The following is a 26347-nucleotide window of genomic DNA, read 5'->3' as shown; positions in this document are numbered from 1 at the left end:
GGGCTATACATTGGTCTGGAAAAAAGGAGCAGTGGTCCCTAAGACAATTCTTTCAGTTCTTTGACACAATTCCTAAATCCCATTTTCTGTAAAATATGTTATCAACATGCATTAATATATCATCCAAACTACAATCATACTAATCATGAAGATGTTCATATTATTATATTCTAAGGGTTCTAGTCTATTGTGTATTGTATTTATTCTCAGGCCCTTCTCTTATGTTTTAGAGTTATTATTATTATTCTGTACAATACAGGGATTAAATTAAGTATTTTAACCACAAAGTATTGGCTACAGTTATGATGCCTACTTCACTGTTCATATGCATACAGTTTCTGAGGTCTGGACCACTGCACAGTAGTCCCTGGAGTTGTAGTCCAGACCACTGCAAAATTCGTGCTGAAGTGATCTGGATCACGACGCAATGGCCCAAGGACCACTGCAAACTTGGATTTCAATGTTTTTCTGTAATCCATGTTGTAATAGCAACTACCATGTTCCTTTGTGGTGAGCTGGTTAATTCTGTTCTTTAACATTGAACAGAAAAATTAACATGAATAAACTTACTGTTGAAGATTATTATTTGATTATTTTTATTTCTTGGCAGACGCCCTTATCCAGGGCGACTTACAACATCAGTGCAAAAATACAGAGAAGTACAAGGCATCAATCATTACAAATTCAACTTAGCAAAAAAATATCGCAATTCAAAATACATTTTAAAAATTCCAATTACAATTTACACAAGTACAGTAAAAGACTTCCTACATCCTGGACGGTGAAAGCTAAGTGCTGTCAAGATGTAGGGTTACAGACTAGGGCTACAGGAAAGGGAGCAAGGAGGAAAACATTCAAGAACGAGAGGAGCATAATAAGCTGAAGTGCTATCTAGCAGGGATAGAGGACTAATATTACAAGTGCGGTCGGAAGAGATGCGTCTTGAGTAAGCGCCGGAATGAGGTCAAGGACTCTGCTGTTTTGACTTTGGTGGGCAGGTCATTACACCACCGACGTCAAAACAGCAGAGTCCTTCACCTCATTCCGGCACTTGTGTAACCCTTGTGTAAGATGTAACCCTTACCCAGTGGCTAACCCTAACTCTATGTTACAAATGTTCCCTAAAAGCTTATTTTGCAAGATCAATAAAGAACCTTTAGGAATTTTAAGCTTTTAAAGATACACATAGGTAATACCAATGTGCTTTAACAATGCCGAAAATAATAATGCGTTTATCTTTAATATTGAAGATATTGAATAGATGTATATCTTTCATATACACAAATAGAAAAAAAACGGTTTCCAAACCGAATATAGAACTGAAACTTTCAGACAGTCCATGAAAAATGGAATGTAAACGTTTACACTTCTTAACAATTCTATATATCATTTATATTCATAACCCTAACCCTAACACTAACCCTAACTTTAAGTTACAAATGTTCCCTAAACACTTATTTTGCATGATCAATAAAAAACTGTCAGGATTTTTTAAACTTTTACTGACACACATAGTTAATAGCAATGTGTTATAACTTTTCCGAAAATAATAATCCGTATATCTTTAATTGTTTTGACATTATTAAGATATAATGCATCTATCACATAGGGAACATTTGTTACATGATAGGAAAAACATACAAATGATGTAACTTTGAATATATTTAATATTACAGCATACAATTTGTCAGGCTTCATAATAATGGAATTTATGACATACTCTGTAAAAATCAAGCAAATAACATTTGTTGTTCATGAGAATAAATATATATAATCAAAGCTATCAGACTTTAGCACGTGGTGAATGAACACACAAAAGATTATACAGCATTTATTGCAGCTTCGCAAAACCTAATTTTAAACGTTGTTGGTAAATTAGATACAAAGTGAGGACCCTCTATTTGCATTTGTTCCCCTGTATTATTGCTAAAATAAAGTTTTATTGACATTTTACTGACACTACCACTGCATAGGACACATCTGTAACATGAACGCTACTGAATGGCACATACATTGAAAACTACAGAGAATTGAGACTTATCAAATTTACACTTCATAAATCATCTTAAAATGTTTCCAAATAAGGCAAAACCCACTTGAAATACGTTCATTCACATTTTTGGTAAACAAGAAGAGAGATTGTTACATATGTTCCCTATGATGCATCTACAGAGCGAGAGACAGAGAGAGAGAGACAGAGCGAGACAGACAGACAGGCAGACAGACATTAACACAGCCACCCACTCTCCCACTCACACACACACACTATCTCTCTCTCTCACACACACACACACACTATCTCTCTCTCTCTCTCTCTCTCTCTCTCTCTCTCAAAATTCAAATTCAAATTGAACGTGCTTTAGTGGCATGACCAAAAAGAAGTATTGCCAAAGCAATGCTGACAAACAACAGTTTTGAACATATATATGTACATTTGCATACATAAATACACAATATGTATGTTAAAAACAGGTAACTGATTAATTTCAATTAATAAAATTCAATCATAGTTCAGAGAGACATAAAACTGATATTGATAGTAATAATTGGGTGTAGCATAGGTGTCATTGTCTGTGTCCAGGGGTGTCCCCTGTGTGAGTGGACTGAGTGTCCACTGTGTCCCTCAGGCTGTGGCAGGCAGCTGTATACTGGGCTGCCAGTAATATGCAGCTGGTCTCCTCTCCCAGAAGGACTGGCACTTTCTCCGAGTCTGGCAGGTCTGGAAATCTCTTATAGAGATCTGCTATTTTGGGGAAAAATTTTGCTCGTAAAAGTTTATATTTTTCACATTTTAGAATAAAGTGCAGCTCTGTCTCGACCTCTCGGCGTTGGCAGTGGGGACACAGCCTGTCCTCTCTGGGCAGCCAGGTCTGCCTGTGTCGGCCCGTCTCGATGGCCAGGCTGTGCTCACTGAGCCTGTATTTGGTCAGGATCCTTTTGTGTTTTTCGTTCGTTATTAATTTAAGGTTTTCTGACAATGTGTAGTATCTTTTTAGGGCCCAAAAGCACTGCAGTTTACTTTGTGCTTGTGTGTGTGTTTCCCAATGGGTGATGTAGTTTTCTTTGTGCTGTGTGATAATTTGGTTGACTCTGATTGTGTGCATGTGTGTGTTGCTGTCCTGAGGCTGGCCGGTGTCGGTGTGTGTCTGCGCAGTGAGCCTGCGGACCAGCTGGCTGAGGGGGCTCCTCTCTGGGTTCAGCTCTTGGCATTGCAGGGCCTTGTGGTGGTAGGAGTGTGTGTCGCTGTTTATTAGATGGAGCCAGAATTGAATTGCTCTTTTGTGTATGTTGATTAATAATGGGTATTGGCCTAATTCTGCCCTGCATGCATTGTTCGGTGTTTTCCTTTGCACCTGTAGGATATTTTTGCAGAACTCTGCATGCAAGGTTTCTTTTGGGTGTTTGTCCCATTGAGCAAACTCCTGCCCTGTGAGGGGACCCCACACCTCACTACCATAGAGAGCAATGGGCTGGATTATGGATTCAAATATTTTTAGCCAGATTTGTACAGGTATTTTTATGCAAATGTGTCTCTTTATGGCATAGAAGGCCCTGCGTGCTTTCTCTCTCAGTGTCTTCACTGCTGCGTTGAAGCTTCCTGTTGAGCTGAGTGTGAGGCCTAGGTATGTGTAGTGGGTGCAGTGTTCGATGGTGCTGTTTGCTAAAGTGACGTGGTACCTAGTTCCCTGAGGCCTGGCCTTTTTCTGGAATATCATGGTATTTGTCTTTTTCATGTTTACTGCCAGGGCCCAGGACTAAGAGTACTGCTCTAGCAGTGCCAGGTTTTGCTGAAGCCCCTGTTCTGTGGACGACAGCAAGACTAGGTCATCCGCATAGAGCAGGAATTTGACTTCTGTGTCATTTAGGGTGAGGCCAGAGGCATCAGACTGCTCCAACACCGTTGCCAACTCATTGATGTAGATGTTGAACAGTGTTGGGCTCAGACTGCAGCCCTGCCTCACTCCCCGCCCCTGAGTGAAGAATTCTGTTCTTTTGTTGCCAATTTTTACTGAACATTTGTTTTCGGTGTACATTGATTTTATAATATCATAGACTTAACTCCCTACACCTCTTTGAAGAATTCTGTCATAAAGTCCCTCGTGCCAAATGGAATCGAATGCCATTTTGAAATCAATGAAATAGGCAAAGATTTTGCCTTTACTTTTTTGGTGGACGTGTTTGTCTATGAGGGTGTGTAGGGTGTAAATATGATCTGTAGTGCGGTGCTTTGGGAGGAAGCCAATCTGACTCTTACTCAGAACACTGTGCTCGGTAAGGAAGGCCAGTATCCGGGCGTTGATGATACTGCAGAACACCTTCCCAAGGTTACTGCTAACACAGATGCCCCGGTAGTTGTTAGGTTCGAATTTGTCTCCACTCTTATAGATTGGGGTGATCAGCCCCTGCTTCCAGATGTCAGGGAAGTAACCAGTACTGAGGACCATGTTGAACAATTTAAGCACAGCCTCCTGCAGTTGTGCGCTGCTGTGATTGAGCATTTCAGTGCTGATGCTGTCCGGGCTGCAGGCTTTTCTGGGTGGAAGTGCCTGGAGCTTTTTAGATAGTTCCTGTAGGGTGATTGGAGCGTCATTTTGGTTTTGATTATTTTTAATTGATTGTTCGAGTAATTTCAGTTTTTCCCTGGTTTCAATTTGTTTGTGTGTCAGATCATTTTGTTGGATATCTTTATAAAGGTTTTCAAAGTATTTTTTCCAAATGGTTCCGTTTCGTATTGCCAATTCTTGTTGTTTTGTTGAATTTAAATTGTTCCACATTTCCCAGAACTGGTTTTGGTCAACAGAATTCTCTATGTCTGTGAGTGTTTTGTTTGTGTGTTTCTGTTTTTTATTATTAAGGGTGTGTTTGTAGTGTTTTAGGGTCTCACAGTACTGTTGGCATAGTTCTGTGTCTTGTGGTTGATGATGTTTTTGATTGGATAGGTGCCTTGAATTTGTTTTTTATTGATTTACACTCATCATCAAACCATGTCTGTGTGTGTGTATGATTCTGGTTGATCTTTTTCTTTGTCTTTTTAAGATTTGCCATTGTGGCTGCAATTTGAAATATTTGATTGATATCATTTATGGCCAGATTTAGTCCTGTCACATCAGGCTGGTACTGTGAGCTGAGGAAAGTGTTGATGATGTCTGTTATTTCTGTAGAACTGATTGCTTGGTTAAATTCCTCTGTGCTGTTTGGAGCCCATCTGTATGTTTGATTAAGGTTGTACAGCTTACTGGGCTGTGTCTGTGTGTTGCTGGCCTGACTTCTTCTTTTCAGGAACACTGTGATTTGGTTGTGGTCTGACAGGGGGGTTTGCTGCCTGACAGTGAATGCACTGATGAAGGAGGGGTCCATGTCAGTGAGGGCGTAGTCGACTACATTAGTCCCAAGAGCTGAGCAATTCGTGAACCTCCTAAAGAGTCCCCTCTGATCCTGCCATTAAACCCCGTCGGGGATGTTCCTCTGGGTTGTGGTGGTGGTGAGGTACAGAGGGACCTGGCCGAACACATGGCTGTTTCCCTGTGTGCCGATGCAGTTGGGCTCAGTGCCTGTCCGGGCATTGAAGTCCCCACAGAGCAGCACATTCCCCTGGGCCTGGAAATGGCCGATCTCTGTGTGGAGGGTGTTAAAAAATTCCCCATTGTAATAGGGGGATTCAGAGGTGGGGGTATACGCTGTACAAAGGTATATATGGTTCTCACACTGGGCTATTCCCTTCTTAATTTGAAGCCATGTGTGCGTTGGGCCCTGTTTGAGTGGGCTGATGTGGTTCGCCAGCTCCTCTTTGTACCACACTATGATCCCCCCAGAGTCCCTGCCACGCCGCACTGTGCTCAGTTTAATTGAGGGCACAATAACCTCCCTGTAGCCCAGGGGGCAGTGTGTGGGCACCTCTGCACGACACCATGTCTCCAGCAGAACTATGATATCTAATTCCTTAATGCTTTTAATGAATTCAGGGTCTGTGCTCTTTAGCCCGAAAGGCGAGGAGTTCAGGCCCTGAATGTTCCAGCAGCTGACTGTAAATGAGCTCATTTTAGCTAACATTGTACTTGGTGGAATAAAATGCCTATCAACAATACAACTTTTTAATCTAAGGTTTTGTTTAAACTAGAATTTCAAATATAATAATTATTAGTTTTATGTAAAGTATGGTTACATTGTATGTACACAGGTATTTATTTTTAATTTACAAGTGGGGTTGTCCATCCCTACCCGAGTTCTCTGGCTCAGCTCAGCAGTCTGGAGCAGAGGAGGCTGAGCAGGTGCTTGATCTCCCCCAGCTCGGTGGGGGCCGGAGTGGCGGCCTGGGTCAGGGCTGCGGCATAGCTGAGCGGCTTCTGATGGGCGCTGTGCCTGGTGCTCGTGGGGCGGGTGGGAGGCTGGGTGATGGGGGGCTGGCCGGTGCTGCGGCATCGTGGTACATGTGCTCCAGTGCGGGGGGATGTATGTTTGGCTGGCCTCTGTTGGTATTGCTGTGTGGATAGGAGCTCATACATTCAGTGACTTCTCTCTCTCTCTCTCTCTCTCTCTCGTTCTGTAGATGCATCATAGGGAACATATGTAACAATCTCTCTTTTTGTTTACCAAAAATGTGAATGAACGTATTTCTAGTTGGTTTTGCCTTGGTTGGAAACGTTTTAAGATTAATTAAGAAGTGTAAATTGGATTTGTCTCAATTCTCCGTAGTTAACAATGTATGTGCCATTCAGTAGCGTTCATGTTACCGATGTGTCCTATGCAGTGGTAGGGTCAATAAAATGTCAGTAAAACTTTATTCTGATAGCTTTGATTTTTTTTTTTTTCCACATGAACAACAAATGCTATTTGCTTGATTTTTACAGAGTATGTCATAAATTCAATTTTTATGAAGCCTGACAAATTGTATGCTGTTATATTGAATATTTTCAAAGTTACATCATTTGTATGTTTCTCCTATCATGTAACAAATGTTCCCTATGTGATAGATGCATTATATCATAATAATGTCAAAACAATTAAAGATATACGGATTAATATTTTTGGAAAAGTTATAACACATTGCTATTAACTATGTGTGTCAGTAAAAGTTTAAAAAATCCTGACAGTTTTTTATTGATCCTGCAAAATAAGTGTTTAGGGAACATTTGTAACTTAAAGTTAGGGTTAGTGTTAGGGTTAGGGTTATGAATATAATTGATATATAGAATTGTTAAAAAGTGTAAATGTTTACATTCCATTTTTCATGGTTTGTCTGAAAGTTTCAGTTCTATATTCGGTTTGGAAACCGTTTATATATATATATACATTATTCTATACAATATCTTCACTATTAAAGATAAACGCATTATTATTTTCGGCATTGTTAAAGCACATTGGTATTACCTATGTGTATCTTTAAAAGCTTAAAATTCCTAAAGGTTCTTTATTGATCTTGCAAAATAAGCTTTTAGGGAACATTTGTAACATAGAGTTAGGGTTAACCACTGGGTAAGGGTTACATCTTACACAAGGGTTACACAAGTGCCGGAATGAGGTCAAGGACTCTGCTGTTTTGACATCGGTGGTGGAATGACCTGCCCACCAAAGTCAAAACAGCAGAGTCCTTGACCTCATTCCGGCGCTTACTCAAGACGCATCTCTTCCGACCGCACTTGTAATATTAGTCCTCTATCCCTGCTAGATAGCACTTCAGCTTATTATGCTCCTCTCGTTCTTGAATGTTTTCCTCCTTGCTCCCTTTCCCGTAGACCTAGTCTGTAACCCTACATCTTGACAGCACTTTCACCGTCCAGGATGTAGGAAGTCTTTTACTGTACTTGTGTAAATTGTAATTGGAATTTTTAAAATGTATTTTAAATTGCGATATATTTTAGCTAAGTTGAATTTGTAATGATTGATGCCTTGTACTTCTCTGTATTTTTGCACTTATGTTGTAAGTCGCCCTGGATAAGGGCGTCTGCCAAGAAATAAAAATAATCAAATAATAATCTTCAACAGTAAGTTTATTCATGTTAATTTTTCTCTTCAATGTTAAAGAACAGAATTAACCAGCTCACCACAAAGGAACATGGATGTTGCTATTGCAACATGGATTACACAAAAACATTGAAATCCAAGTTTGCAGTGGTCCTTGGGCCATTGCGTGGTGATCCAGATCACTTCAGCACGAATTTTGCAGTGGTCTGGACTACAACTCCAGGGACTACTGTGCAGTGGTCCAGACCTCAGAAACTGTATGCATATGAACACTGAAGTAGGCATCATAACTGTAGCCAATACTTTGTGGTTAAAATACTTAATTTAATCCCTGTATTGTACAGAATAATAATAACAACTGTAAAACATAAGAGAAGGGCCTGAGAATAAATACAATACACAATAGACTAGAACCCTTAGAATATAATAATATGAACATTGTAGCGTTATGTTGGGTGTATTTGGATAAGAGCATTTGGGCTCTGAGCTGAAGCACTGATCTAAAGAAGACCTCTCCCCCCCCAAAGTTATCAGATTTCCTTAGCTCATCAGCTTGGAACTGGTTTGCATCAAAGTGACAGTTTTGGGGAGGATGGCACCAAGAAGAGGCCAAATAGGTTGGAATCCTGCTATGAAATGTCTGGAGAAAGGGGCCTGTAGGTGATAAAAACTCTTTGAAGTGGACGAGAGCCGAAATCCCGACATAGAGCTACGAACCCGGGCCAACCGGCATTTCCAAAAGATGGCATGGATTGACATCAGTCATAAATCAAGCCCCCCTCCAATAGGACACTAGGGGCTGAAACCGAAATCCAATCTCAAGAACTCAGGAACTTATCACCTATCGATCTGACAGACTATAAGGAACAGCGGACGGTCTTTCTCTCTCTCTCTCTCACCTGAACCAGTAACTCGCTTCCACAGCTCAACCTGTAGCTCTGTTGCCAGAACCGGAACCAGAAACCAACCTAGTCTTTGCCGGCAACAGAAGAGTAAAACTGGGAGAAGGAGATTGAGCCGTACGAATAATTATTTTAAAGGACTTTATTAAATAAAGAACTTTACAGACTGCGCTGACCGCCTGTGCCCACCTGATCAGTGGAGTTTTACAGCTGGACAATTGACTAAGTCGACTGTATACGAAAGTGTCAGTCATTTAAATAGCTACTGAGGCTTAAGAAACTCGATACTTGGAACGAACAGGGCCCTGCTTTCCTCAAAGACTTTGTCTTCAAGTAACTATGGTGGAAACCCTGCTTACAAAGAAGATTTTGTGCACAACCTTGGAGCCTTCAAACCAGTGGAAAATCGGTTTGGAAAAGACTCTACATTCGAGAAACCCCAACTTCCAGGTTAATCGACTGAGTGAAAGTTCTTGGACAAAGCCGAACCGGACTGCCTTTGTTCCAAACCACACGGACCTCGTGCCGTGTGCTGTTATCTGAGCGATCCCATGGTCTTTGATTTGGTCACGGAAGTGATTTGTCTTTGATTTGTTGATCTAGAGTTGAATTTTAATTAGTTTTTCCCTTTTGTATAATTAGTGTAGTGCTACATTTAGTCTTTGTTTTTGAATAAATTTGACAATTTATATCTTTGGAATTGGTGTCTGTGTCCAATTATTACAGAAATTGAGTTCTACAAGATTCCAGGATTCGTGATAAGGTGATACTATAAATTCACTTCTTAAATTGAAATTTATAAGTGTACCTTACGCTACACTAGTAAGAAATTAGGAAAGGAGAAAGAACAGCTGTTAGGATACAGAGTGATGTTTTCAGAGGGGGCGTTGGGGCAGTGAAAGTGTCTGTGAGGTCAGCTCCCCACTGAGAGAGATAAGAGAGCTGCCTTGTAACTAAATACAGATGTACTACTACAAACCAAGCAACATTGTCAACCGACAGTAATGTCCTGGGAAATCGAGAATAGTTACATTACTAACGCTAATAATACCGATGTTGATACAGATGAATAGAAAAATAACTACTATTATCTGTCTTCACAGGAACCAGCAACAATGAATTTCCCTCACATTTAGTCCACAGGTTCCCTACTCACATGCCATGACACATCAGTGCATATTCTCCCCTCTCACATTGGCCTCCGCTCTAAGTGCTGCAGCCCATAATCCGTCCTCATGGCCACTGATGCCAGTGTGTGTGGACGGACAGGAGGGAGGGGGATGGTGGAAACATACGATGCTTACCATACTCTGGTAAAAGTAATAAACCAACTAAATCTGCTGATTCCAATTGACAACAGGAGGGTGGCGATGTCCAGGAATAGACGGACAGATTATTAACAATGCATTTCTGATTGATTTCAGGTGCTGAAAAATAACAATTTTATCTTTCAGGAAAAGGCCTGAAGAAACAATATGGAAATAGATTGGGAAGAAACATGAATAGTCATACAACTCCAACCTCTTTTAAATCTAAACACAAGGATACAGAGTCTGGTGGGACAATGGACATTTCATGAACTATCCTTTCCATAGTTTATTAGAGTGACTACTGGATTGAAAGAATTGTGCTGTTTGGATGTGTGACTGAAGTGTGAAATGATATGTGATGTTTCAATGTGATGTAAGTGGATACACACTGAATAATGCAACTATGGTGTAGTATTTGCATTTATATAACTTGTATATAACTTAATGACGTTTCTTCATTTACCATTTATGGTTTTACAAAACACGTGATTTTATATTATCACCGGCATATCAGATATTGAACAATTAATTAGCGGTCTTTTTTTTTTTTTTTTTTTCTAATTGTAGGTCAAACCTACCCTGCAGTTTTACAGACACACTTTTGTCTACGGGAACCCAAACAGGAAGACACAGTCCTGTTTCTTCACAAACAAGAAAACACAGTCAAGTTCATGGCAACCCAGGTTAAATAGGAAGACACAGTCCTATTACTTCATAAACAAGAAGACACAGTCAAGTCTATGGTAACACTAAGAAACTTTGTTTCTTAACAAGCAAGAAAACATTTCCTGCCTCAAGTAATTGATATAAGGCAAGCAACAACGTTTAATAAAATATAGAATGCGTTACCTGATCGTCAGAGGGCCAGGCGAGCAGACAAGTGAAAGCAAAGCACCGCAGTAGGGAATTTTTCAAAAAGGTTCCTTTACCTTTTTCTATTTTGCTGGTCACTGGTCTGGCCATTCCAGTCCTCTGTGTCAGGGTTAGCAATCCCATCCTCGTCGCCATGTAATGTGGAAGAAAAACCATCTTCAATCAGGTTGGAACGTTCGTTGCAATGCCTTTAATACACGCAGCGTGGAGAGGAACAGTGAATCAAGAAGATCCCAAAGTCGCTCTGCCTTCATTTAAAAGTCAGAGGCTTTTATACACAAAAAACAAAGATCTGGTTACAATCACAGAGTCATTACTATATTATCATTAGAGAGTTAGCTAAGCAGAATATATATCAGAGTTCATAGGTCAACACATGGATTAGGGGGCAGGCACTTCAATCGTACTGTTTGACATAGAGTAGAATAGATATGAGGGAAAGAATTCTAACTTTCCTTCCACAGTGCCCAACACCTACCAGTATGTCCTTTTAGTATGTCACAAAGGTTCCCTAATTAGTTTTACAAATGTTCCCTGTATGTTATGAATGTTCCCTAAGCATGTGACGAATGTTCCCTAGTTTATGTTACAGATGTGCCCTAGCACTTCTCTCTCTCAATTCAGTGCATTTGTATTGGAGGGGAACGTGGATGAGTTTGTACCATTCTTGGGAGGCTCTGCCTTGTTGGGGCAGAACTGTGATCCAGGTGAACAGCAGATCGGGCAGAGCTGGGCATGAGGGCGGAGGAGGAGGAAGGCCGGTCAAACAAATAAGCTTGCTAAGGTACGCAGCAGCAGCAAACAGCCCCCCCATCCAGCCAGCCAGGCAGTCTGGCTGGCAGTGACTGAGTGGTTGACAGACGGCAAGCAACGGAATGCACGTGCTCTGTGATGTCATAGCAGTCAGCTCAGAGAGAGATTCGTGATGTCATCGCTGAGCTGGCTAGCTCTGTGTGTCTTGCTGGCTGTGTGTGTGTGTGTGTATGTGAGTGGGTGGGTGGGTGGCTGTGCTAGTGTCTGTCTGTCTGTCTGTCTGTCTGTCTCTCTCTGTCTCTCTCTGGCTCTGTAGATGCATCATAGGGAACATATGTATGAATCTCTCTTTTTGTTTACCAAAAATGTGAATGTACGTAAGTGGGTTTTGCCTTGGTTGGAAACGTTTTAAGATTATTTATGAAGTGTAAATTGGATTTGTCTCAATTCGCCGTAGTTTTCAATGTATGTGCCATTCAGTAGCATTCATGTTACAGATGTGTCCTATGCAGTTGTAGGGTCAATAAAATGTCAGTAAAACTTTATTTTAGCAATTATAGAGGGGAACAAATGCAAGTAGAGGGTCCTCACTAATTATATAATTTACCAACAACATTTGAAATTAGGTCTTGCGAAGCTGCAAAAAATGCTGTATAATCGTATGTATGTTTATACACCAGCTCATTTTATTTTTCTCGTGAACAACTAATGCTGTTGGCTTGATTTTTACAGAGTATGTCATAAATTCCATTTTTATGAAGCCTGACAAATTGTATGCTGTAATATTGAATATTTTCAAAGTTACATCATTTGTTTGTTTTTCCTATCATGTTACAAATGTTCCCTATGTGAAAGATGCATTATATCTTAATAATGTAAAAACAAGTAAAGATATTCAGATTATTATTTGCGGTAAAGTTATGAAACATTGCTTTTCACTATGTGTGTCAGTAAAAGTTTAAAAAATCCTGACAGTTTTTTATTGATCCTGCAAAATAAGTGTTTAGGGAACATCTGTAACTTAAAGTTAGGGTTAGTGATAGGGTTAGGGTTATGAATATAATTGATATATAGAATTTTTAAGAAGTGTAAATGTTTACATTCCATTTTTCATGGATTTTCTGAAATTTTCAGTTCTATATTCGGTTTGGAAACCATTTGTTCTATTTGTGTATTTGAAAGATATACATCTATACAACATCTTCACTATTAAAGATAAACACATTTTTATTATTTTCTTCATTGTTAAAGCACATTGGTATTAGCTATGTGTATCTTTAAAAGTGTCAAATTCCTAAAGGTTTTTCATTGATCTTGCAATATAAGTGTTTAGAGAAAATTTGTAACATAGAGTTAGGATTAGCCACTGGGTTAGGGTTACATCTTCAACAGTAAGTTAATTCATGTGAATTATTCTCATCAATGTTAAAGAACAATAAGTTCTAATATGTGTGTCGATGAAATGCTGATTTTCCATATCGTTTGCTTGTGTATTCTGCAAAACACATATTTAGGTAACATTTGTAACATTAGGGTTACGATTTGCCATAGACGCGGAATGAGTTTCATTGTGAAGTTAAAGACGCAGTGGCCTCGGTTCTGATTATTTTTGCTGCGTTTCTCCACTTCTACTCCACGCTTGGGAACGCCCACATCCAGATCACTTCAGCATGAATTTTGCAGTGGTCTGGACTACAACTCCAGGGACTACAGTGCAGTGGTCCAGACCTCAGAAACTGTATGCATATGAACAGTGAAGTAGGCATCATAACTGTAGCCAATACTTTGTGGTTAAAATACTTAATTTAATCCCTGTATTGTACGGAATAATAATAACAACTGTAAAACATAAGAGAAGGGCCAGAGAATAAATACAATACACAATAGACTAGAACCCTTAGAATATAATAATATGAACATCTTCATGATTAGTATGATTGTAGATTGGATGATATTTTAATGCAAGTTGATAACATATTTTACAGATAATGGTGTAAGAGAATTTGAATGCTTGGTTTTTCAGTCAATATAAATAAATAGTTGAACTGAAAACTCATAGGTCAATTGGTTTCTCTTTTAAGATTCTTTTTAGAGGGAAGATGCGGTCAAGTCACAGATGTGCAATAATCCTTTATTTTGACAAAAATAGGAAACTAAAATCATTCAATTATATTACTGAAAATAAGTAATATTAAGCTTCTGCTGTATTACAGTAAGAAACAGATAATACCCATTTTCTTCTTTCTCCTCACAGTACAGCTTATAGGCCAGTCTGGTCAGGCAGGAAGCAGTGTGTCTCTCTCTGTCTCTCCTCTCCAGCTCTGTCTTGTGTCTCATTGCAGGATGAAGAAGTTAAGAGAAGTCAAATTCTCCTTGTTTTCCCTTTTATAAGGTTTCCTTCCAACCAATAGCATTTTGCCACCACCACTGACTTGGGTGCCTTATGCTAAAGTAATTTAGAAGTGGGGGTCATTTTGAATTTGGCTAGGAGCCAATCAGAGGACAGGTCCCTTTTTGGTCTCTAGTCATAAAGATAGGGTTACCAGGGCTACCAGGGGCTACCAGGTGAAAGGGAGGAGGTCTTTTTCCTCTACCAAACCAGATGGTATAGAATTTCCCATAGAAAAATATATTCTTTTAAATAATATCTTACAGTCCCCACCTTGGGAGGGAAAAACATTCAACAGATGTTTGACCTTTCAGTAAAAAATACAATAATATAAAAAGAGTGCAGAACAAAACAAAACAAAACAAATTAAAACAGGAATTACAAAATACAAATAAACATTTAGTCAATGAGCCTGTTATATGTAGTTGTGAGGTAGATTGGATTTACCAAGCTTATTACGTGAAACTGATGTCTCACGCCAAATGGTGATAACATCACTATAATAAGTACATATTAGAGGACATAGGTAATAAAACATACACATAGTAACAATTAACACAGATAAGAAAGTAGCACCTTTAAAAGCAAAATCCCACCAAGAATGCTTGTAAGTGATCTCCATATTTCCAACAGAAATCAAATGTTGTACCCCCTGTTGAACTGTTTTGTGATTGATTTTTTTTTTTTTTTGTTTGAGAAGGATTATATCAGAAAGTTCCTATAAATTAATAAGACCTTCGGTATCAAGAGGTTTCAGGATCTCTGAAAACATAGCTGCAACGTGGGTGCAAAATTTAAGTCTTGCAAAATATAAGGCAAGGTCAGATCACCAATCTTAATTGCACTTCTGGTTTGAACACAGAAAGTGAAGTTAGTTATTCAACATTCAAAATTATTGTACAAATAATAACGGTTTGTTGTAATGCACCACGTGTGATTGCCTACTAGTCGTACTTGCAAATATCCTATTTTATCCACAGGTACAGCATGTAAGGTCGATAACTTCGTTATGCGATTAACCCTAAACTGTATTGAGTCTCCAGTAACGTTACATTTACACAACATTGTAGAGCGATAGGTGATTCAACATTCAGTATCATCCACAACATGCCATGAGGTTCTCATTTGACCTACAAATGTAGGTTATTGTCGTAGAGTTAATACTTTTCCATGTGCAATAATACCTAAATCATACATATTATGCAGGAACTTCATCACATTTTCAGCTGAATACAAAATAAAAACAAAACCTATAGTCTTAGTGTCTATATGTGGTTTCAATTGGTAACACTAACAGTTTTCAACAGTTATGGAAATTCAAGTGGCAGGGATTGACAAGTTTGTACATCATATACATCACAAACCAAGTGTCTACTAACTACAGATCCAGTAACACATATTATAGAGTTTAAATGAGGATAACACACATGGATACTATTACAGCAGTTTCTACATCTAAGTCAGATTATCAATATTCAGAACAAATTTTAGGCTTGCAATTCCCATAATGGTTATGGAGTCTCATGGTTGTTTGTAAACTTATTGCAGCATCAATGACAGCCCCCAGGAAACCAACGAGGAATAGCATCATGGTCTCCATTTTCTCTCAGGAACACCTGAAAGATCAAGGGTAGCAGTGATCACTTAACAATTGTTATCTGATTGATGTGAAACCATTTAAGAGTATCTTTGCCTTTTTCCTGAATTTTGAAATTGTACACTGCTGGACTCAATTTGTCCACAATGAGGAATGGTCCATACCAATCGGCTTCTAAGGTATGGCGTTTGTGTTTGTAATTTCGAACCATACATCTGTCACCAATCTGTAGTTCTTCTTCATGAACTTTGGTGTCAAAATATTTCTTAATTTGTCTCTGTTTGTGGCCTAATTGTTTAGCTACAAAGCGTTGCATTTGATCTACAGACGCTAGGAAATTTCATAACCAAGTCACGTTAGCAGCTTGCAAAAGAACAGGTTGTTCTTCTAAAGGAAGTAAACAATGTCCTGGGACATGCATAAGACGTCCAGTCATCGCTTGATATGGTGTAATTCTGGTAGTGGAGTGTGGTGTTGACCGCATTGCCATTAGGCACAGAGGTAATGCCTCAGCCCACCTTTTTGGATTGTCTTGACACATTTTTTTCAAAAGTGTTTTTAGAGTGCGGTTGCCACGCTTGACTACTCCTGACGATTGAGGGTGGAATGGAATATGTAATTTCTGGGTGAAGCCTAATGCTTGACACATAACTTTCACTACACTGCTTTTGAAATGTGTTCCTCGATCACTATCAATCACCTTTGGTAGTCCCCACCTAGTGATCACATTTTGGATGAGAGTTTTCGCTACAGTGGCAGCAGTGGCACGCCTGCAAGGAAAAGCCTCAATCCACTTTGTGAATTTGTCAAGGATAATCAAAATATACTGGTAAACCTGTGATGTTTTGGCTAAAGGACCAATGAAATCAATTTGAATATGAGTCCAGGGACCTTCCGCCGGAGTTGATAGTCTGAGTTTGGATTTGTGTGTGAAAGGTGCAGGATTTACCTGTAAGCAGACAAGACAGTGGTTACATGCAGTGGTCATGTCAGCTTTCATAGTCGGCCACCAGTAGTACTGTGTAATCTTCTCTAGTGTCTTTCCTACAGAAAAATGACCTCCTACTGGTGAATTGTGAAATAGGTCAAAAATATCTGGAGCTAATTGTGAGGGAACACAGACTACAGGGTATTCAGATTGTGGCATGTTTACCATGAGGACCTTGTCAGAATCACCCGCACCCACTAGAGTAGTTTTGTGAGACCAAAATGTAGGTTGAGGAAGCGGTTTCTCCTGCAAATGCCAGTGAATATTAGTCTGGATGTCTGAATCTAATTTTTGAATCTCAAAAAGAGACTGTGAGTTCACCAAGGCAGAGACATTTTCATTGGTAGGCAATGGATCTGGCAAATGCCATGGACCACAGTGTCTAGCAGCAAATTTAGCACACCGATCAGCTTCATCATTTCTGATATGATGTTCACCTCTACGATCCTTTCTCAAATGGGCCTCAACTTTCAAAACAGCAATTTCGCCTTGTCTTGACTGAATAGAAGACCAGATATGCTGTAGTAAGGAAGCATTTTCAAGGGACTATCATCTGATGATCAGAAATTGTTTTTGGCATAGAGAGGTAGCAAGGTACATGCAGTAACAACATAAGCACTATCTGTATAAATATCTGCAGAATCATCAGTTATCCTAAGGGTTTCTAGCAAAGCTGCCAATTCAGAATATTGTGACGATTGTCCTGGACAAGAACATTTAACAGTGTACTCAGGGAACAATACTGCAAAACCTGCTAGCAATCTACCAGAGTTCTTACAAATGTATGTGTCAGAATATCAGTGTCAGGCAATGGACACTCATGTGGTTTACCCTGCATAAGCAACATTTGTGGAATCAATGTGGTTCGATTACAATCAAGATCTAAGTCACGTTGCAACATTAACAAAGTCCAATGCGAAAGTCTCTGTGATGAAACTAAAGTATCCGTGGGCTTCAATAACAAGTTCAGTGGAGTATGTGGTGTGTGTAGCACCACTTTGTTCAGTCCTGTAATATAAGTGAAATGTTTCACTACCCAAAAAGTCGCTAACAAGTGTCTAATACACGTATCATACTGTCTCTCAACACCCTGAAGACACCGTGAAGCGAAGGCTACTGGTTTCAGCACACCGTGGCGTTCTTGACAAAGCATGGCAGTCAGTGCTTCTTTGGAGGAGCCCACCTCTAGGTGAAAAGGTAGTGTAGGGTTTGGAGTTAGCAGCACAGTAGCTTGCACCAATGCTTGTTTTAACTGTTCAATGGCTTTAGTGTGGTTCTCTGTCCAAGTTTCAGTTCCGTAGAAATCTTCAGGCACCTCCTTTCTCAAAAGTTTTGCAAAAGTAGCAAACTCTGGAATAAAGTCTCTTTGGTATCCCATCAAACCTAGGAAAGAACGCAATGCAGTTTTAGTGACAGGCAAAGGCAACTTTGTGATTAGCTGAACCTTGGCATTGTCGGTTGATTTCCCCTCTGGAGTGAAAGTAACCCCTAGATATGAAACAGAGTCTCGAAACAATTGCACTTTCTTTGGGTTGATTTTCAAACTTGCTTGTGAAAGGAGACTTAAGAGTTCATCAAAGAGCTGAAGATGTTCTTCCTATGTAGTTGTAACGACCAGTAGATCATCGATGACAAGGCACTCAGGTCTGGAAAAACCTTTTATATCCTCAGCCATCCGCTTGTGAAAAATGGTTGGAGAATTATGCAAACCTTGCGGTAAGCGAGTCCATGTGTATTGCTGATTGTCAAAAGTGAAAGCAAATTTGTATTGGCAATTTTGAGCAAGTGGAACGCTCCAGAAACCATTGGAAATGTCCAGCACTGTGAAGACCTTACTGTCAGTTGGGACACGGGACAGTATAGTGGCAATGTCTCTTCCAATCGGTGCACAGGTAGGTGTCACAGCGTTGAGTCGCCTGTAGTCCACAGTCAGTCTCCAGGATCCGTCTGGCTTCCGCACAGGCCAAATTGGAGAGTTTGTTGTAGAAGTACAATGTCTTATGACTGCTTGCTGTAACAGAGAACTAATAACAGTTGCAACATATTTGTGACTTTCAGTGGGTATCCCATATTGTTTTTGAAATTTGTGAGGAGGACCATTGATGTCTTCCTCCTGACCCACATTACCACAATCATGCTTATGCCTGGCAAACACATCAGAGTATTTTGTAATTATTTGCCTCACTGCATAATTTTCATTGAATGGAAGAGGTAATTCACCTGGTGACTTAATGGTACATACAGCATGTGAATCACTAACAGTGTACACAACATTTCTGCCTCTGTTAAACCAAATCTGATTATTAGCATAATCAAGTATTACACCTTGTCTTCTCAAGACATCCGAACCAATAATTGACTGACCCTCAGGTAAAGGCATTAATATAGGAGACCACGTTGTTTGATAATCACCTATTTTCAAATTACATTTTATACCCTTCATAGCAGTAGTCATGTCTCCCTTAAACCCAGATACATTAGCTGTAATACCTGTAGATAATGTGTGTGTGTGTGGACAGATACAGAAGCACCCGTGTCTAAGAGCATGCATTGCTGTGGGCCTCCGTCAACAGCTGCTCTTAAGATCGGCCTGTTCCATCTGTCCTGGTAGAGCTTCGTTTCTAGCTTCAGGGAGGCCACGCACCCCTATGCGTGCTGTGCATGGGCTGCTTTCCCTATGAGATCAGTGAGCAGTTGTTGCACTTCCTGACGCAGGAGCTGTAGCTCTTTCTGCGGATACAGGGGAGGAGTTGAGTACTGAGGAGGAGCCGGTGCTGCCTTTGACTCATCATAGGTTGGAGGAGTCACGTTAGGCACCGCCCCTCGGGGTATCCCGGCCTTTCTGTTTAACTTGGGGTCAGTGTGAGTCTGATCTCCAGCGCGGTCACTTTCTGCCCCTTTTACGCTTGTAACCAGAGTTGTGTTTCTTTTCTCAGTGTGGATTATGAGGGGGACAAGGCCCATAGTCAGGCTCAGTGTTTAAGAAAACATGAGGCCCCTCGACCTGGAATAGTTTTTCACAGGATTATTTTTCAGTTTTCCCCTTATTATCAATTTTAACACATTTCCAAGCTCCTTGTTTCACTAATTCCTGTGCTCTGCAAATTTTAGGAAACAAATTCTCCCAATCCTCGGTTGCATCAGCTGAGATGCCCAGGATTGCTTTCAAATCAGGGTGTAATCCATGTAAAAAGGATTTCTTAAACTGTTCATCAGATATATCATCATCAATTGTATCCAGAAACAAATAGAGAGCTCGTTTTCTCAGAGCATATGCCCTTACATGTTCGCCTTTTCTCTGTGTTGCAGAATAAAATTGACTTCCCCAATCTGCTGCATTCCAGCCACAAGCTTCGCTTATTAACTCTAAGACCTCAGTCCACGAAGTCGCTCTCCCCACTTCATCAACACTTAACAGGGATCTTAAAGTCAGAGAACATGCAGCTAAAACTATTGTTTTCCAATGCAGGTCGTTCAGTTGTGGGTGTAACTGAATGCAAGATAAAAGTCGAATTATTAATTCCTCTAAATCGGTCTCTAGAGTAATTGGACCCAAATCATCTTTGAATGCTCTCAGTTCCAGAGCAGTCAGACGCTTAGTCGTCTGAGGCTCATTACTGACTTGAGGATCTTCAGAGCTGTCTGTGTTTTCTGAATGACTTCGTCTTCTCGTACTGTCATGTAATGGACTCGGCTCTGTGTCGCTCGTCCTTAACATGTGCTTCACTGCAGCCCGAGTGCGAAGCACACAGACGGGAGCGGATTCAGGATTTAATTCACAGTCCCACGCCTCTCTCCCTAGCTCTTCCCAATATTCATCATCATCATCAGAGTCCAGTTCAGGACAACACGGACCTCCGACAGCTGCAATGATAGCAGTTTTCATGCCTAGTTTGGTTTTTAAGCGCATTACTAGCTGTTTACATGCGGTGTGATTACTTTGGGAAACTTTGGTCGCAGTGTGTCTGAGAGCTGCCTGACAATCATTGAACTGTTGCTGTAAAGTGCGGTTCTCTTGTCTCAGACTCTCATTCTCAGATCTGCGCTGCTCTTTATCAAAACATTTTGTATTTTGTAAAAGCAGGGCAGATTTCTCATCGCTAACAAGTTTCAATTTAGTTTCTACCTCGGCAGAATGATCAGATAAGATCTTAACACACTGAGCTAACCCATACAGAGCAGCTAATTTGAGCTGTGACTTCTTCACTTATTCGTGTGTTAACTCCGCTAAACAGGACTCTAAGTTCTGTAATGAAGTGATCGCACACTTTGCTATGGCGTTTTTAATTCGGTCCTTATGGACACACCGGCTTGCCTTCTGACACAGATGATCCATGTTTGCCTCTGTTTACAGAAGGTAACTTTTCAATCACTCGCCCACACTTTATGTGGTTTTCCTCCTTGGAGTTGAAATCACTACACACTCCTAAGGTCAATGATCAGTTCGTACAATCCTGGCTATGCTGACGACACCGTTATGCGAGGTTCGTCTTTCAGGCAAGAGTCGGGTATACAGCGCTATTCTGTCAATGATGCACATTAACACTCCAGAGCAATCTGTGACTTGTAGCAAATATCCGTCATCCCCCCGTACTGGCCACCACTATGTAAGAGAATTTGAATGCTTGGTTTTTCAGTCAATCTAAATAAATAGTTGAACTGAAAACTCATAGTCAATTGGTTTCTCTTTTAAGATTCTTTTTAGAGGGAAGATGCGTTCAAGTCACAGATGTGCAATAATCATTTATTTTGACAAAAATAGGAAACTAATATCATTCAATTATAGTACTGAAAATAAGTAATATTAAGCTTCTGCTGGATTACAGTAAGAAACAGATAATACCCATTTTCTTCTTTCTCCTCACAGTACAGCTTATAGGCCAGTCTGGTCAGGCAGAAAGCAGTGTGTCTCTCTCTTTCTCCCTCCAGCTCTCTCTTGTGTCTCATTGCAGGATGAAGAAGTTAAGAGAACTCAAATTCTCTTTGTTTTCCCTTTTATAAGGTTTCCTTCCAACCAATAGCATTTTGCCACCACCATGACTTGGGTGCCTTATGATAATGTAATTATGAAGTGGGGGTCCTTTCGAATTTGGCTAGGAACCGATAAGAGGACAGGTCCCTTTTGGTCTTCTGGACATACAGACAAGGTTACCAGGGGCTACCAGAGGCTAGCAGTGGCTACCAAGGAACTGTCCATTGCTTATATTTAAATAAATCCTGTTATCCAATTAAAAAACATAACAGCCATTACTGTTATCCGTCAGTCTGGTGTACTGTACGCTACTATACTGTACTATCAAGAATATGCGCTGCACACATTCATATCGGTTTCCTCTTTAAATAAAGATGACATTTAAAAACCTTTACATTAAATCTTCTATTTAACATTTACCAAATTGTATAATTGATAATTATATATATATATATATATATACAGTATGTAATTACATAATTATTTAAAAAGCTATAATTCTTCTAAACAGTTATTTCTGTTCTTATTATTGTAAATATGCAATTATTTTTAAAAGAGAAGACTCTGGAATAAGAAATTATGCAGGTTTTCCATTATGTAGAGAGGGGAAAAAAAACACAGAAACTTCATGCAACTTCCATAATGCACCATTTTGGGCAACACAAATGTTCCCATGTAAATTAGACTGAGTTGACTATCTAATTTACATAGAGGACATTTAGCACCCCCTGTTGGAAAGGTCATAGTTAGCGCTTTTCCACCGACAAGGAGCCGGTGCCAGTTCGGAGCCGGTGCCTAATCTGGAACCGTTCCTTGCTTTTCCACCGCAGAAGACCTGTCTCCCGGCCGGCACGGAGACACTTTTTCTGGCACCAAAAATGTGCTGGTCTGGAACCAAAGAACCAGTGACGTCAGGGGCTGGGGGGCGGGGTTAAGTCGTCTCCACCAAAAGTGATTTGCTGGAGTGCAGCCGCCATGTTTAAAATTCCAGCAGAGACGCGAGCAGTCAGGAGAGTTTTGATTAAAAATGAGTGAAATCGGCAGCAAGCAGTGGTCTGTCAGAGAGAGAGACTTCAGTAACAATATGGTCTCACCAGGTCAATAATTTGTTAAGAGTTGGCAAATGGCAGCAATGAAAGATGACTGAGCTCACCTTCCGAGAAAGGAAATACGTGTTACAGCGATATTATGATGATGGAGTGTTAATGTGATGATATAGATTGGACAGAAATGTTGTTTGTTAATGAAATGGTCATTATCTGGTCCGGTGTCACGCTGAATCCAGTGCCCCTACGAGTCATGTGTCCCGGGTTGGTTTGTGCATGAATAAATTCATTTTCTTAGCACAGGGCGAGTTACACAAAACATACATATTCTACAGTAAGAGAAGATCAAATACACAGTAAGATCTGTTACAGTGATGTGCTTTGCGAGCGATCACACGCCAGCAGTTCTGACAATGTATTATTATTATTATTATTATTATTATTATTATTATTATTATTATTATTATTATTATTATCATGTATTTGTTAGCAGACGCTCATATCCAGGGTGACTTTCAAAACAAAGGAGCATTGCTGTGTGTCTGGCAACAGGGACAATGCAACAGTGATTTTAGACCTTCATCACAGACTTCATCAATAAGCACAATATCCCATCAAAGCATTAACATCACCTGAGATGGTCCAACAGTTTTTGATCTGCCCACAATTGTGCCGCAAAAACCAACAAAACAGTCGCATCCATAATCAATAGGCTACCCTATTGTTTTTTAAATAAGAATAAAAGTTAAAATACGCCACAAAATGAATGAAAATGTGAACTGTGTGCATGGTGACGAATGCATGTGAACTCATCTTGTATTTTAGTCAATACAGTAAAAGTGTCTGAAACAGCAAATCGGTGCAAATCCCTTAATGCCTCATTAAAAATAAATACAAATATAAGGCTGATCTTAGCATATTCGTATATTTGTATGTTCGTTCCTGGTTGTCTACATGTGATTTCGTGTTCTTTGTTTGGTTTTTACAATGTATCTGTGCTGTGTGTAGCCGCAGAATGAGTTTGATTGTGATGTTAAATAGGGCTTAGAAACGCAGTCGCCTCGGTGCTGATTATTATTGCTGTGTTTCTCCACTTCTACTCCACGCTTGGGAACGCCCACATCCAGTGACGTCAGCGTTCATTCCAAAACCTGTGGAAAAGCGGGCCGGTTCACAAAAAGATCTATCCTCTTCATTGCAGTTAAGTACTTAGTTTGAATTTGCTGTGTCCAAAGCTTATTTTGAAAAAAAATCTTCTATATATATTTATAATTAAAGGATTGTATTGTATTCTGTTTCATTTAATTTATTTAAGTTTAATTCTCATTTCAAACTGATTTTCTAATTCCAAAAGAGCATATTAATAAATTACTTTAGGAGCTTTGTTCAACATGACCTCTCTCTCTGTCTCTCTGTCTCTCTCTCTCTCTCTCTCTCTCTCTCTCTCTCTCTCTCTCTGAATTCTGTGCATTTGTATTGTCAAAGAAATTGGACATGCATACATACATACATATATACATACATAGATACATATATATGGAAAATAAACAATATAATTATAAATCACAATAAGATGTAATAAAGTACAGAAAAACAAAATGTAATAAAATGTGAATTTTAATACACACAAATATGTATGGCTGGTCGGAAGCATCTTGGACTCGGGTTCCTCTTCATGACTTATAACGCTTTTGCCTTTTGCTAAAGCTTTCCATGGAGGGGAACGTGTATGAGTTTGTACCATTCTTGGGAGGCTAGGCCTTGTTGGGGAAGAGCTGTGATCCTGGTGAACAGCAGATCGGGCAGAGCTGGGCATGTGGGCGGAGGAGGAGGAAGGCCGGTCAAGCAAATAAGCTTGCTAAGGTACGCAGCAGCAGCAAACAGCCCCCCCATGCAGCCAGCCAGGCAGTCTGGCTGGCAGTGACTGAGTGGTTGACAGACAGCAAGCAACGGAATGCACGTGCTCTGTGATGTCATAGCAGTCAGCTCTGAGAGAGGTTCGTGATGTCATCGCTGAGCTGGCTGGCTCAGTGTGTCTTGCTGGCTGTGTGTATGTGTGAGAGAGAGAGAGAGAGAGAGTGTGTGTGTGTGTGTGTGTGTGTGTGTGTGTGTGTGTGTGTGTGAGAGTAGGTGGGTGTTTGGCTGTGTTAGTGTCTGTCTGTTTTAATGTCTCTCTCTCTCTCTCTCTCTCTCTCTCTCTGTGTGGTGGGAGTTTTGTGAAGGAGGGTGTACGTAATTTCCTTGTGTGCTTTTCTGGTTTTGGCCTTGTGGAGCTTTTTGTGGTCAGGAAGTGGGGTGAGCGGCGGGGTGTCATGGCAAGGGCCGGTGGTGGTTCTAAAATGGTTGCTTTGGAAAATCTGACGTGTCAGCCCGCCATTAAAATAATGACTTTTGAACGGGTTACCGTGGAGGAGTGTGTTCTTGCGGTGGGGAAGGTAGTGGTCTGCGAGAATGTAAAATCAGCCTCCCGTATGAGTAAAGCCGTAGTGGTGTTTCTGGCCAGGGAAGATCTGGTGCAAATGGTTTTACAACAGGGGATTGTTGTCAACCAGTCACTCATTCAGGTAGTTCCGTTGGCAAATCCGGTGACTCTTTTAACCATTTCTAATGTCCCGCCTTTCATTCCCAGTCTGCTGATTGAACGAGAGCTGCAGCGGTACGGGAAACTCATGTCGGGTGTGAAGCACATCCCGCTGGGGTGTAAAGCCCCAGAGCTCTGGCATGTCGTGTCTTTTCGGAGACAGGTGTACATGATCCTGGAGAACCCCAGGTGAGAGTTCGAGGTCGTGTTTACTTTGTGCCATGACACCTACAATTATATGGTTTTTGCCACCACAGACACGATTAAGTGTTTTAAATGTGGTGGAGAGGGGCACTTGCCCAGTACGGGAGGTCGGGGCAGGAAATGCACGACAGCGTGAGAAGCGGGTGGATGAAGTTGGTGCCGAGGAACTGGTTGCAGGAACCAGTGCGGCGGGGGAAGCCACGGGCCTGCAGCGGGCTCAGGCAGTGCAGGTTGAGGAGGGTGTCGGTGAGCCGGCGGCTGAAGCCGCGGGGTTGCGGCAGATTCAGCATTGTATAGTGGCGGAGGACATCAGTGAACCAGCTGGTGAAGCCGGTGAGGAAGGTGGCGGAGGTGGGGTGGAGATCCGGGGAGCAGTGGGGGTGAGTGAGGTTTTGGGTGTTGATGGGGTGGTGGTGGAGGAAGAAGCTGACAAGGATGGAGGGAGGGATGGTGAAGAGGAGGTATTTTAAAGACCGGCGAAAAAGAGAGTGAAAACACACAATGTTGATGTACCCGCAAAAAAAACGAATGTGTGTTTTGTTGATGATTGTGTGTCGGTTGGTGGGGTCAGCTGGGGTGATGAGTGTAGAAGTCCTTGTGGCGAGAGTGGCGGGGCTGCCGGGGTGCAGGATAGTTCAGAGGGAGACAGGGATGATGAAAACTGTATTACTGACTCTTCTCAAATGTCGGAAATGGCAGATCCCCGGGAAGGGGGGTTTAGTGCTCAGAGTCTTATTGTTTTTTGCAACAAAATAAATGGAATAGGGGGG

The 26347-nt window shown here is 40.7% G+C and overlaps 1 pseudogene; it reads left to right on the top strand.

The window, feature by feature from the left end:
• Window positions 1-24449: 24449 nt before the first annotated feature.
• Window positions 24450-24558, top strand: LOC136751939 (uncharacterized; annotated as a pseudogene).
• The last annotated feature ends 1789 nt before the right edge of the window (window positions 24559-26347 follow it).

Source organism: Amia ocellicauda, chromosome 6, assembly GCF_036373705.1.
Source record: "Amia ocellicauda isolate fAmiCal2 chromosome 6, fAmiCal2.hap1, whole genome shotgun sequence".
NCBI classification, from domain to species: domain Eukaryota; kingdom Metazoa; phylum Chordata; class Actinopteri; order Amiiformes; family Amiidae; genus Amia; species Amia ocellicauda.
The sequence above is the reverse complement of the archived record's forward strand: the minus strand, read 5'-3'. Positions and strand labels throughout refer to the sequence as shown.